Below are 13,517 nucleotides of genomic sequence, written 5' to 3' on the forward strand. Positions count from 1 at the left end.
TAATGCATCGCATTCACGCTCCTCCCCTCTCCCCCCCTTCCCACCCCCACGTAGCAAACACACAGCACTACAGCTAATGCTGACACGAGAGAGTATACTCCACAAAATAGGCACTTAGCTAGAGTTAAGGAAAGAACAGTCAATGGCACTCAAGAACCTGCAAAGTAGGTGATCAATACTGTGACAACAGATATTGTACAGACAGAGAGGCATGGGAGCTGGTAAAGGGTAATAGAGCACCAGGTAAAACAGCCAGACAAATAGAGCAAAGAGTGCCAACAACAGATACGAGGCTACAGTCTCAGTTTGCTTGGGACAGATTTATATACAATGTACATCAAGAATAAACGCGTGAATTACAGCGGTCTGGAAGCCATGAGCCCGTTGCGCCAAGAAGGGGAACCATGGGGAGGGTTTTGGAGAAAATGTGGCAGAGTGTAACACCACAGAGAGTATACACAGATTTATGGAAAGCAAAGGAAACCACAGTTTGACTAAATATATTACAACCACAGAAGGCTGAACTCGTAGCAAAAAAAACTACCGACTTCGCTGGCAGTTGTCTGAGAGAAAGAGGGCTGATGTAACTGTGCACTCCAAGAAGGAAAAGGATGAGACAGGAATAGCAGGAGTGCAACTCAGAGTGCAATCTTCTTTACAGAGAGGAAGGGTGCAGGTGATGTTGGGAAGGACACAGGAGAGTCATGCAGGCTAGATAGACCCAACAGAAGGGTAAATGTGAGACTGACAGAGCAGGAAGAAGTCTGAAGTGTCTCTATTCTAGAGCTGTTTTTAAACAGAATATACCTGTGAGCTCTGAACCTTGGCTTTATTTCATTCCTTTGGGCATTGTTGCAGTGTATTAACAAAAATGCATTAGTGGAATGAGAAATGAGAACAATAATTCTTTCTAATGCTCTCCTGTGACAAAAGTAGCATATAAAAGCTTCATCTGAAACAACCAAGAGATATTTTTTAGTTTTATCTGAGAAAAAGATGATTCTGCCATTTAGCTTAAAATGCCATTAAATAGGTGAACAAACAAAATCCCCACCAAACAAATATTTAAACGATCACATCTGAAGTCAATTTTAGGCCCTGAAGGAAATACAGTCACCTCTCACTCAGGTTTATATCCACACCTGAACCCCATGCACCTTTTCACCCACACTTGGGCAGAGAACTTGGTCATTTAAAATATTCTAGTGGAATAGTTTGATAATAGTGCTTTTTTTGATTTGTAAGCAATTTGTCTTTCATGTCTTTACATTCTTATGTCCCAGAGCTAGCTTTTGTTACAGAACAACTCCTCACAGGCTTTCCTAACAACATTCCTACAAACTCTTTACCGATCATTTAAAAGCCATCGAGTAAAAAACCTACTTTACCATTGAAGTTACATATTTATTACCAATACCCTCTGCACTCTTGATACGATCTACACCTTCAGAAAACATATTTTATTTATTATGTACATTTTAGGCAATACATCTTCACTATTTTAGAAAACACATCTCCCTAATACTACTGTTAGACTGCTACTCTTACTAACACACAGGTATCAAAGAGAAGCCTAATCAAAGCAGGATTCTGACAAAGGAAAAATGCACATTTACATGAAGAGTTTATTATTTTTTACTCTCTTTTTCTAAATATTTAGATGCTGATTATGAAATACAAGTTGTACAACTCTATAATACATAAAATCTTTAAAAGCTTACCATCTACATAATCAGATGCACAAGCTTATTTTTAATGAGCTTATTATTATCATAATAGGAGGCAGTTTGCGGTTGCATTAGCTACTGCAGTTCTGCAATTCTGGAGAGCTTTTTCACATTAAAGATCTTTTCAGTTTTATTTTTAGCAGCATTCCTTGCACCATCATAGACTTCCAAATTGCAACATGAACAACAACAAATTCAGAAAGACGACTGCCACCCAAAGTGCTGGCAGTAAGCTCTGGCACAGAGCTCTCCAATTTTCCATAATGGACTGAACAGCAACTCTCTCCTTTGTGAGCTGGTCTGTGGCAGGAATAAATGTCAGCTCTGGCATATAGAGCGTGTGTCCAAGCACTCCATGATTTTTCTGCTCTTGTACCCATTGCTCCCTGGGTTTTTTTTTACTTTCTTCCTTTGCCAGATTAAGTCTCTGGCACCAACTTTCCTTGCTGTTCTTCTGCCTGGTTATGGCATACCCGTGACCACCTGATTCATGTGTCTTTACCCACCAAGTACCTACTGTAGCAAGATCCTCTCATGTGTCTCCTGACTTGCCTCCTACTTGCTAATCTTCCCTCCTCACCAACTACTTAACCTTGTCTGCCTTTCCTCCTTCTTCGTATTGCCATTGTTCATCACATGAAGAAAAACATCTTTACTTTAAGAGTCACAGAGCACTGGCACAGGCTTCCCAGAGAGCTTGTGGAGTCTTCCATCTCTGGAGATATTCAAAACCTGCCTGGATGGGTTCCTGTGCAACCTGCTCTAGGTGATCCTGCTTTAGCAGGGTGGTTGGACTAGAGGATCTTTCAAGGTCCGTTCCAATCTCTAACATTCTGTCATCTTCTGTCTCCTTCGACTTCTGGCTTTGGTATACTCTCTTCACACTGTATTTTGATCCCTCCTTCCTCTCACACCCCTTGATACTAAGCTTCACTCCTCACACCTACATCTTCAGCTGTCTGCCCCTTTCACCCTTCCCGTCTTCAGCATTTCGGTAAGTTCCAAGTCATCACCTACATCTACCTCAGCTGGGCAAAACCACAGTCCTTTTGCCCTCTGCCCTCAGAAGCTAAGATCAGGAACTGCACTGCAAACATGGCTGTAGGGAACTGGAATATAGATGATATGCCAGGAATGCATAAAGTGAGCTTTCAAATAAAAATTCTTCAGTGAAAGTGGTAGGTCTACAATTTGAGGAGTATTTTAAAAGCTGCAAAAATGTATGAATTGGGGAGAAAAAAGTTCAGGTTCTTGAAAAATGACTGACTTCTTAAATTCCCATTAAAATCCAGTATGAAACAGACTGGTGGCATGCAAACTTTTAGTTGAATCTACAACTGTAAAAAGGGTTTTACAACCTAAAGCGCCAGTTAATCCGCTTTCATAAACATTCATGGAATAGAACACACAAAACATAAAGGAACAAAATCAAGAAATGAGCTTAAAAAATATTTTATGCCAGTCACACTGACACCATGATCTTGACATCTGCAGTTAAGCACTTTTTTACAGCTACACCTCAAAAAAATAATTTGTCCTTGATCACCTTATGGTATTGCTCCTTCTTTACTTAGTACATATTTATGCCATTCTTGCACTGCCATACCCCAGAACTCACTATTTGTCTAATTACACAAAAAAAAAAATCTACCAAACTAGTATTATATAGGTAAATAGCACACAAAAGCTTATAGTCTAAGAGCATATTTTCTAAATTTCATATTTTCTCACCCCCCTCCCCCCAAAAAAAACCCCCTCAAAACAAACAAACAAACAAACAGATCTATACACAGACTCTCTCCACTGGTACAAGTTACTAAAGGTAATTAGTAAAATAAGACAAATTTAAGACATTATGGAGTAAGGAGCACATAAATGATTTACAGGGCTAAACTGCTTTTAAACAATACTTTAAATTTAAAACCATACAAATAAATATACATACTGTACCATTATTCTTTTACTGATACATTTCTAAAACATAAAAAATATATCTCAATTTAAAACATAGTATTAAAAATGCATGTGCAGTTATAATCCATGATTTACTTAAAATCAATGGAATGAAACAATTATATATTTATAAAACCTTTCTCATGAGGGAAAAATTCAAAACTTGTATTCTGCCAGCACTGAAATATTTTTCCTATTAACATGCTACTGCTCGATTACTTTCCACTTGGACACAGATGGATAAAATAATAAATCCACTTTAGAAGACACAAATGTGTTTTATTTCTGTCAGAAGTCTTTTGCAATCTTCAATCAAATTTTAAGACAGGGAGTAAGACTCTAATATAAACTGTGGTCGCTTTCATATCTGTAAGATGGTCGCCTTCGAAATAAAGGGAAAGCAAAATTCACACCACAAAGAAAAAAAATTCTCTAAAATACTTCGTCTTCAGCAGCACTACCATACCAAAAGCCAATGCTAGGATACTGCAATTTCAAGTGAAATCCTGCAAAGCTGAGAAGTTCTGGGAATGACAGCCTTGTATCTCTTGCAAAGCCAAAACAGGCACAATGAATGAGGAAGTCCATTATCGTGTATGACTGGTCGTGCTCATCTCCAAAGAGTCTTGAATAACAGAGATAAAATACCCCAAGATCTTTCCCCAAATCCATCCAGACTGTATTTAGAGTCTACTGATATTCAGCAAAGAACATGCTTCTGGTATCTTGCTCAAATCCAGACGCGCTAGATTTGCAGCAGTTACTTAAGACAAGAAACAGACGGTCTAACGCTCAGAGTCCGTCAGCCATGTTAGGCACCTAATTGAGCCTAACATGCAACTGTTAATTAATAAAGCAGGTTTATCACATAACTAGGAAACTTCATTATTTTCAGAGGCTGCATCTGAAATTTAGGCACAAACTGGCTTCCATACACTCAGACTAGATCTCTCTAATTAACACATGCATCGGCCATTTATGTCTAATTTTTAGAGTGAAATATAACTTGTACTAAACAGACAATAAAGCTTATCAAAGACCTGGAACATGCTCTGTTATGCCCTTCCACAGTCCCCATGGAACTGAATGACCACTGAAATGATCAGCTGTTTCCCAAAGTAAAAATAAATAGAAACCTTATATATATAAACATTCAGAAAGTTACCATGAATGTAAAGAAACTCCATGTATCAGCTTGCTTGCCTTCCTCCTTTATAGCCTGAGTTTTCATAAGCTAAACTTTACATGCTACTGATAAATGTCCTCAGCACACTGTTACTGCCATTGAAAATATCAATCTGCCGTTACAGATTTTATAGGTCAAACTGTTAAACAAGAAAGTACTCCTGTGCCCAAGGGAAAGAAAAAAGATGCTAATCATTTTATCATGTCAGATAAAAAAATGGATGTTTAAATCATTACAGTCAAGCTGCTAACTCACCACAAAAAGAGAAAACACATGAATACCCTGGCTTGACAGACAGCCCTCACATCTAAGAGGCAAGCAGAGTTCAAAAGCTACCTAATGCCTATTTATACAGAAAACTTCACAAAAATGCTCATTATCTCCTTGCTCTCGAATTAACCCACTTCAGATGCCTACAGTTAAGAACTTAAACCCTTGCAGAACGAGGTCTGTGTTTTACCATTTATGCTGTTCAAGGACAGGCTGGCTCATGTGGTATGTGGGAAGAATGCACCGCATGACTGTGATGTTTAGGTTTTATTTTGTACAGAAAATATATAACTGCATTGGATTTGAGTTCCCTGCTGGCACATGTCCTAAAAGCTGAATGCTAACGTACTGTAAGAATCCAAAGTTCAAATAAAGACTAGTACTCCATACAAGCGACAATTTACATATATTTCACAGAATCACAAGGCTGGAAGAGACCTTTGAAGATCATCGAGTCCAACCATTCCCATCCTATGCTAAACCATATCTCTAAGTACCTCATCAACCCTTCTTTTGAACACATTCAGGGAAAGTGACTCAACCACCTCCCTGGGCAGCCTGTTCCAGGCCCTGACAACTCTTTCAGTAAAAATTTTTTTTCTAATATCCAATCTAAACCTGCCCTGGCACAGCTTCATGCCATTTCCCCTTGTCCTATCTCCTGTCAGCTGGCTGAAGAGACCATCGCCCACCTCTCTACAACCTCCCTTCAGGTAGTTGTACGTGGTGATAAGGTCTCCCCTCAGCCTTCTCTTCTCCAAGCTAAACATCCCCAGCTCCCTCAGCTGCTCCTCATAGGATTTGCCCTTCGCCAGCCTGGTTGCCCTTCTCTGCACTCGCTCAAGGACCTCAATGTCCTTCTGATGGTGAGAAGCCCAGAACTGGGACACAGTACTGGAAGTGTAGCCTCACCAATGCCGAGTACAGGGGCACAATCACTACCCTAGACATACTGGCCACACTGTTTTTGATACAGGCCAGGATGTCATTGGCCTTCTTGTCTGCCTGGGCACACTGCTGGCTCATATTCAGCCTGCAATCAACCAACACCCCCACGTCCTTCTCCTCCTGACAGCTTTCCAGCCAGTCTCCCCCAAGCCTGTAGCGCTGCATGGGGTTGTTATGTCCCATGTGCAGCACTCTACACTTGGCCATGTTAAACTTCATCCCATTGGTCTCAGCCCATCCGTCCAGCCCATTCAGATCCCTCTGAAGAGCCTCCCTACCCTCTGGCAGATCAACACTTCCTCCTAGTTTAGTGTCATCTGCAAACTTACTGAGAGAACATTCAATCCCTTCATCGAGGTCATTGATAAAGATGTTGAACAAGACTGGACCCAGGACTGAGCCCCAGGGGACGCCACTTGTGACCGGCCTCCAGCTGGATTTTGTTCCATTTACCACCACCCTTTGGGCCCGTCCAGCCAGCCAGTTTTTAACCCAGCAGAGGGTCCACCTGTCAAGGCCAGTGGCAGCCAGTTTCTCAGTCAGAATGCTGTGAGAAACCGTGTCAAAAGCTTTACTGAAGTCCAGGTAGACCACATCCACAGCCTTCCCCTTGTCCATTAAGCAGGTCACCTTGTCATAGAAGGTGATCAGGTTAGTTTGACAGGATCTACCTTTTGTAATGTATATGCATATAATACTTATATAATATTGAGCATATAATATTTGGAGTACAGACTTGGACCACATGCCTGTGACCCCTATGGCTCCCAAAACTGGAGCCAGCCTCCTAAATTGTTCCCCCAATTCAATATTTATTTAGGCATTTATACATAATGATGAGATACAAAATTGCTTTTCTGTGTCTTTAATAATTAAATTTCTGAGTAACAGAAAATCATTGAGAAAAGGTCTGTGGAGTAGGTTTTCAGAGCTAGATAACTGACAACCTGGGCTTATCCAGAACACACTGAACACAGAAGCTTATTTTTACTTTTTTACTTTTATATATAGAAGGTAAGGACATTACATACTCTTTCTCACACAAAATTAACACCAGCATTTTATTTTGAAACCCTTTAGATTAAATACTTTATTTTTTAAGTGGTAGTTACATTGTGAGCACAGCACAGGTTGATATGCTAATTAGTATTTGCAAACCAGAAATCCATAAATAATTAGGCAAGGAGTAGTGAACTCATTAAATGAGGAGTAGAATTTATACACACACTCTTTTATAAGAAAGCATTGCACTCGTGTTCACTGATGGCTCAGGAAGGTTCCTCAAAAGGTATACTTAGAATTGAACCACAGAATCTCCTGAGTTTGATGGGACCTATAAGGACCATCAAGTCCAACTCCTGGGTCCACACAGGACCAGCCAGCTCAGAGCATGTCATTGAGTGCATCGTCCAGACGTTTCTTGAACTCAGTCAAGCTCGGTGCTGTGACCACTTATGACCACTCCTGGGGAGCCTGTTCCAGTGCCTGACCACCCTCTCAGTAATGAAGATCCTCCTGAGATCAAACCTAAACCTCCCCTGTCCCAGCTTCATACTATTCCCATGGGTTCTATCATTTAGGTGACCAAGGAGAGGAGATCAGCATCTGACCCTTCGCTCTCCATGTCAGGAAGCCTTAGACCATGATGACGTCTCCCCTCATCCTCCCCTTTTCCAGGGCTGTACAAACCAAGGGACTTCAGCCTCTCCTCATGAGACTTCCCCTCCAGACCCTTCACCATCCTTTTTGCCCTCCTCTGGACACTCTCCAGTATTTTTGTGTCTGTCTTGTGGCGCCCAAAACTGCACACAGTACTCCAAGAGAGGCCACACCAGCACAGTGTAGAGCAGAGCAAAAGACCTTCCAACATAAAACAAGGTGGACTGCCTCCTTGAATTATCTCAATTCTTAGAAGTCTTTATAAATTACTGAAAACAAAGATTCCTCACTGTAAGCCAAGTGCAAGAATATCCACAAAGCTCACAAAGGGATGGCCTTCAGAAGCATGTCCTGTAAGGTCTTCTGAAAGTGTGTTTCAAGTGATGGAGAACACGGAGAGACTCACAGATGTGAAATACCATGTATGATGCATGAACCTCAATTAATTTTAGAAGTTCCTTTAAAAACTTTATTAAACATATTTTGTTGATGATACCAGAAAAATTATTCAGCACTACCAAGAACTTCAAATCAGCAGGCAAACATATTAGCTGACTTTTAATACTGTGGTGTTTAAAGATTTAAGAAAAATTTGTTTTTTCATGGCTAAGTCCAAGTGCTGATCTTGCTGACTTTGATTACTCTCTTGAGTGAAGTTAATTCTGTAGATGGATGGATAGATATCCTCTTTTCAACATTTAGAGCTTCTTTAAATATATTTATTATTTCTATTTTTAAAGTTTTGAGTTCTTGTTTTGTATAGTTAACACAATTTTAGCTTTGGCACCTCTTGATATTTTTGTTTGCGAACTGATGAGATTTGCAAAATGTGTAACAACGTACCTCAGAAAGTTATATGGGCTCATAATTTTGCAGACATGGATAGCTATCCTGCACACTGAAAGCACAGCCAGCTCTTACTAACTTTTCTGCTGTTCTGAAGGAATTCCCAGCACTTCAAGTATGCCATGCTGCTTTCCAGCCCAAAACATTTTTTTCCATGCTTTGGTTTGGCTTTTTTCTTTTTTGTTTGGTTTGATTGCCTTTTAGGGAGAGGTGGGAGATAGTATTTTAAAAAGCCCTCATAAACAAAATAGCTTTCAGCTATTGCTGTGTATGTTGGGATTTTGTTTGCTGGTTTGTAGCTTTTGGGTTTAAACATTTAAAACAATTGAGTAGGTGTTGAGAAAGAAGTTAACGTTTTCATTTTTATCTCTTTTGTTATTTTCCCCTGACAATTCAAAAAAAAAGATTTAGTTGAAGATTTTTTATCTTAGTATTTTTTAAAGGCTGAATTATGAACAAATTATAGTATAAAACCAAAGCTCAAAATAAATTCTCCAAAAACCCCATGATGTTTCTACACTGCCAGTAGATAGGAATTTTCACAAGGTTAAGCATACCAGAAAAAAATGTAAGGCTGTGAAACAGCAGCCGGTGGCTTAGAAGTCCCATGGATACAATGGCCAGTGAGGTATCAGTACCCTGTTAGCAACTGCCGCAAAGAAGGTGACCAAAATGGGCTATGGCTAGAGAGGTTTCTTTAAACACACATTTTCTCCTACCATGGGCAAAGAAGAAAGGCATTTCTGCTCAGATAGAGAAGGTAATGCACAGTGTTTATAAAAATGCTGATAGAAACAACAGTAACTTAAGAGTAGGGTTTCTTGTTATCTGCAGAACCACGGGAATGAGGAGATTGACAGTGAGTCTTTCTGTTGCTTGCCCAACATGCACACGCAGAATCAATCACACCGATGCGCACAAGTTACTTGAGGAATAAGACTATTTTGTAATCAAAATTAGGATTATGTTTTCGTGAAAACTGGGGGAGATAATTAATCTCAAATGTCACAGTGAAAAGGAAAGTCTGAGGAGGTAAAAAAAAGCTTTTGGTTGTCCTAAGCTCCAGGACTGTGCAAGGAAATACAGCAGATGAAATTATTTGCATTGTGATTAAATTAAAAATCACTTCAGCTGTACCATGATGGGGACCTACTCCAGAGCACTAAATCTGGAGATGAGCCTGGAGAGGGTTTGAGGTTTTTTTCTCGTTGGTTGGTTAGGGCTTTGTTTGTTTGTTTGGGTTTTTTTTTTTTTTAAGCATTCATCGGAATCCTCCCTTATGCTGCATTTGATAATAAGAGGTTTTAAAGGCTTTCATTTCTCCAGTTAAGAGGGGAATACTGCAGGAAGAATCCTTGGAGTGCACAGTGAGAGATCACTGACACTAGGAAAGGAACCAGGAAGTACCTTTGGAGTTTTGTTTCCCACCAGTAGAGAGGAAATAGTTAAGAATGTGAAAGTGAATAAACTTTGTGATCTTTAAAAAGGGAAGGAAGCTGAGCAGAAGAGAAACCAAACACCTTTATACCAAAAAACATCCCCCAAAACCCAAACAAAACCCCCCAAATCACCTAACCACCTAAAACCAAAACAAAACACACCACACCTTACAGAAAATAAGAGTGCAGCCATGCCAGCAAATGGAGTCCAGCAGTCATGGAAGCATTTAAAGAAGTAAAACCAATATCAGAAGCCAAAACAGCCCAATATAGGGAAAGGAGAAATACCAAGACTGACCTGCTAAGTCATGAATGTTTTATTTTCTAGAAGGTGAACAATCATTGGAAAGTTTTCTATCAGTGAGGACCAGGAAGCACACAGGACAAAACTAGAAACATACAAAATGTAATGCTAACAAAAAAGTATGAAAAAAACCCCAAACCAAAAACCAAAGAAAGAAAAGTCAAGATCATTCTGCACTAGTACTCCATATCTAGTGCCAAGTACTTGCCATTCTAGAACACTATAGAGTCTGCTACCATTTGGCTCAATGGTCTAGGTATCGTATACACTACAATAATACATGCCATCCTGGAGTACTTATAGACCTGCCTGAAGCTGTTTCACTGCCAGGAACAGCTATTTCTTGAGAATTACTGGAGTATGTTTGCAGTCCCACAAAACTGGGAAAGGGCAAACACAGTACATATTTTTAAAGGAGAGGGGAGGGGAAGAAGTGCTAGAAATTATAGACCTGTCAGCTTAGTATCAGTGCTTGAAAAAATGCTAAAACAAAACAAAACACCTTCAAGACAGTAAGAGAAGAGATAAGACCTAAACAATTGAGGCACCAATAACAAATTAGCTCAATTTCATTTCCTAACACTGTAATAGGTAACAAATAGGAATAGGAGATGCAAAGTATCTTCAGCTAAGCAAGCAGGAGTCTTGTTTATGAATCTGCCATGTTAGAGTCATACCGAAGTGTCTAAATAAAACTAGCATAAGACAAACAGCAATTGAGAAAAATATATTCTAAACAAGCAAAATTAGCAAAAAAACCTCCAAAGTATTAATTAAGCAGGGTCTGTCATGTTTGTTTGGGATATAGTAATAGTCAATACTGTCATTACTGTTCTAGATAATAAACAGATTTGTAGATGACTTGACCCAAAGGAGAAAGGAATGGTTAGTTAATGTAGTCCAGGAATGGACCAAATTTATGCATACAAACTTAAAAAATGAACTGTAAAAAAGTGGACCCAGTTCAGAATGAACAAGGAAATGGCTGCACATTCAGTCCAGGATCAACATGTAGAAACAGGGAAAGACGTCAAACAGTTCAAGACTAGCTGTGCAGGAAATGATGTGGTGGATATCATCTATCACAGTGGAAACAGATGATAGCACACAAGTCTGTCTGCTGTTTGAAAATCATTACCCTCACACTCAAGGAGTCAGGAGTGGCCACAGACCAGGCTCAGGTGCCTTCCCTGCTACTTGCCACCAAATACCTCCACAGGTCAAACTTGTGGGTTTTGGTGGTGGTGATTTTTGGTTTTAGCTTACTCTGCATCATTGTTTGTCTTCTGGGCATCTTGGCACCTAACTAACACTGAAACACAAATGACCTTGATGACAGCTCAGTCCCTCAGGTTGTCTCCTTGCAGCAAACAGTTTCATTTTCAGAGTGGATTATCTAGCTTAATAGAAGTATATTTATGGAGGAGAGAAGAGTTAAATTTCATGGCCAGAGATGGTCTGGTTTAATAGTCCTTTATAACTCTACAGTCTATTACACAAAAAAATCAAATGCTTTCAAAAGAAATAAAACTGGGAGATGTGGAGCTAGTTGTACCAATACCATGCTATTCCAAAGGCTGGAGATTTGTTGCTGCATGCCACTGACCACACAGCACAACCTTGAATCCAACCTGGCCTTGAACACTGCCAGGGAGGGGGCAGCCACAGCTTCTCTGGGGCATCCAGTGCCTCACTACCCTCAAAGTAAAGAATTTATTCCTTGTATCTAATCTAAATCTACCCTCCTTCAGTTGAAAGCCATTACCCCTTGTCCTATCACTGCACGCCCTTGTAAACAGTCCCTCTCAATCTTTCCTGTAGGCCTCCTTTAGGGACTGGAAGGCTGCTATGAGGTCTCCCAAAGTCTTCTCCAGGCTGAACAACCCCAACCATGCAAAAGGTCTCTGGAAGGCAGTTTATGGCTGCCTACCACAATGAATACTCTGAAGAAGGAGGAATAGTTTACCTGTATTATGTAGCTACTATCAACATATTAAGTGTGAGAGAGAATGCAAGGCTTTGACTTTAACCAACAGTTTAATCCAATTTTGTCCTCTAAACGCCATGCAGAGCTAAGGTTGACCCATTGTCTCTTCTCAACCTCAGCAGCATTTTGTTTTCCTGATATTTCTACTGCTCTTTCAGTTCCAGCTCTCTTATTATTGCTGTTCCGCCCCATTTTCTCCATAGCATCTCAGTATACTTTTATTCTTCCCTCAGTATACTTCTTTTTCCCCTAAACTCTACTAAAATAAATTAATTTCACAGATGGATTTCTTAAAATATGTTAACTAACACAGCTCTAATATCTCAGAGGGTATAATATCTTTCAGCATTTATTCTACCATACAATCTTTAGGCTGATTCATTTCTAGCAAAATAATTACTTTTCAAAAATTACTGTAACAGACAGTGCAACACACTGCATAATCCCTAAGGGATTTGCAATTATCCATCTATCCTCTCACTTTCTCCCGTAATCCTTTAGTGATTTTGCCAAGGACCTTATTCAAAATACAGATTATTTTTTTTCCTCCCCTAAGGAGAGGGCTGATGTCCTTCCCTCAATCAGAAAGTGCAATGCATCACTATGATGATGCAGAGATAACATACAACACAGCCATAACTGTATATTTATTATTGGTTTTGTTCTTATATAGTAGTATCATAACTGTATGTTACACTAAGCAAACAGTTTCTTCTTCTGTGACTACGCATTTGATTATTTTCCCCAAAATAATATGAAAAAATAAAAGAAACAATCTTATTTCATTCTAAACTTGCTAAAGCTACAGAAAACAGCACAATTCAGGAGACTGGGGACACATCAATTGTCTTCTGCTAAAGAGAAATAATAGAGGAATGATTATGTGTTTCCTGAAGTAAATTTCTAAAGTCATTATCCACAACTTCTCCAAATTGTTAAACAGTAGTAATGGAATCAGAATATTGTTATTACTTTTCAGAAACACATCTATATTTTGATGTGTGCTTTCAAAATGCAGGGTTTTGTTTAAAAACACATGCCACATAGCATCCCTAATGTCAAATTATATTTGATACACAAGCCTTCAAAGTATAAACATAACTGAAACAGACTTACAAGCAAAATGGTTCCTTATTCCCTGCTTAAACTGAGTATTTCCTACAACTAATACTTTACATTCAGAGAACACGTCTCCACT

General features: G+C 39.4%; 1 protein-coding gene across 8 annotated transcripts in view; it reads right to left on the reverse strand.

Moving 5' to 3' along the window:
* Nucleotides 1-13,517, reverse strand: part of RIMS1 (regulating synaptic membrane exocytosis 1) — a gene marked incomplete at both ends in the record, with an annotated part of 323,509 nt that overhangs the window by 141,150 nt on the left and 168,842 nt on the right. The window lies entirely within an intron of this gene.

The sequence above is a fragment of the Gallinula chloropus genome, assembly GCF_964237585.1.
Source record: "Gallinula chloropus genome assembly, chromosome: 3".
Taxonomy (NCBI): domain Eukaryota; kingdom Metazoa; phylum Chordata; class Aves; order Gruiformes; family Rallidae; genus Gallinula; species Gallinula chloropus.